Genomic DNA, 2071 nt, shown 5'->3' with positions numbered 1-2071 from the left:
GCCCCGCCGGAAGCCCCGCCCTCATCCCGCTATCTGACATCTGATTGGGCAGCGGCGCTGTCAATCAACCCCAAGGCCTTTCGCCAGGCCAAGCCACGCCCCCCCCACGCGCGCGCTGAAGGGGCGGGGCCAGCGTGAGGGCGCGTCTTAAAGGAGCCGCGTCGTTATTTCGTGAGGGGAGTGAGGTTCCGCTGGCGGTCAGAGAAACGAATAAATAGATAAATAAACCTTCTGCGCTCCTGGCCAAGAAACGGGAGCTCGTGTGGAGTTCACAAGGAATTTACATCGAATTCACATGGAATTCAAATGACAATCCCACCCTCTGGGGTCTTTGGTAAAAGCCGGGGTAAGTCACAAGTAATTCCTATGTAACTCATACTTAATTCCCATGACAAACCAAGCATTGAGCCCCTTGGTAAACAAAAAAAAAAAATTAATTCCCATATATCTCACATGTTAACAACAGAGTTAACTCACAAGGCAGAAAAACCTTTGTGCCCATGGCAGAAAAAAAAGGATTCCCATTAATTTTCCAAGCAGCTCCCATGTAACTCATGTGTAACTCGCAATTAACTCACGTGTAAATCCCAAGTAATTCCCATGTAACTCATGTGTACCTCACACAGAACTCTCATAACACGCCATGCATTTGAGCCCCTCAAGCGAAAAAAAAAAAAAAGAAAACTACCTCAAGTCATGCCAGGGAAGGTTTTGGTTGGATATTGGGAAAATTCTTAAATTCTTTCCTGGAAAAATTTGTCCCCATTCCCAGAGGGATTAAACACCCTGTGGATGTGGCACCTGGGGACATGGGCAGTGCTGGGAATGTGACCGAATAAGTTTTCCCTAAAATATGAGGAATTGGGATATTTACTGTTATTAGATATTTCTCTAGTGGTTAGATATTTATTTACTGTTAGATATTTATCTGTTGGTAGATGTTTATTAGTAGATATTTCTATTGATAGTTGTTTGCTCTTTTTAGACACTGAAACAGAGGGTTGGAAATTTAACTCAAGGTGAAAACCAATTTTGGATTTTTTGTTTAGTCTTTTAACTTGTGCGCTCACAAAAAGGTCTACGGAGAGAAAAAAAGGAAATGTAAAGTTACTTAGAAAGGAATGCAACTATTTCTAACTGTTCCTAAATTAAAGAGAGATAAGGAAAGGCCCCAATCAACTTGAAGCTGAAGCAAACAGAAAAACTAAATCTAGGTTATAAACACCACATTGCAACTAGGTAACTAAAAATCTGCACAGACTCATAACATTTAAAATTTAAAATTTAAAAAACTGATAAAATTGATAAAACAGTTTAATGCACATGCATGTACCTTTTATGCATATGCAACAAATTAGGGGATAAAGTAAACTTAAGAATTTTCAAAGCTGCACACATCCTTGAGGAGCATATGTCCACTAAAATAAATCATACCATCTTTACAACTTTTACAAGTTGTAGAGAGTTTTTTTTTTTCCACAAATCAGATACTTATCTGTTATCAAATACCAATTATTAGTGGATATTTAGAATACAGACTCGACGGGGTAAAGGCCTGGTTTAGCCTCTAAAGGGGAGAAATGATGCCTCAGGTTTTAGCTTTTATATTTTCAGTCTCTGTGCTGCTTTAGTGTGTGGGTCTGAGCTTCACATCATGGGATGGTGAGCTCTCTGCACAGAGCAGGGAGACAAAACAATTCCTGCTCCAGCTGGGCACCAAGGACAAATGATCCCAAGCTCAGGCCCAGGAGCACAAACGTGGGCTGAAGCTCAGCTGGATCCAGGTGTGGGGTTTTGTTGTGTCAGATCCCAGGTGTGACTCCTGCAGTCCATGGAATGTCCCTGTGGGATTGGCACAGCAGCCCTGGCCCAGGCACAATCCAACTTCTGGGGCCAGGTTTGGCTTTGGTCCCACCTGGATCCTTCTCCAGAGGGTGCTGGGAAGCTCCGTAGGGAACACGAGGTCCCTCTGGGCAGCTCCACGTCCAGGACAAGGGACAGGACGAGAGGGGACAGCCCCAGGCTGTGCCAGGGGAGGTGCAGGGTGGCTGCTGGGGACAATTCCTCCATG

The sequence above is a fragment of the Vidua chalybeata genome, chromosome 5 (assembly GCF_026979565.1).
Source record: "Vidua chalybeata isolate OUT-0048 chromosome 5, bVidCha1 merged haplotype, whole genome shotgun sequence".
NCBI classification, from domain to species: Eukaryota; Metazoa; Chordata; class Aves; order Passeriformes; family Viduidae; genus Vidua; species Vidua chalybeata.
Note: the sequence above shows the minus strand (reverse complement) of the source record.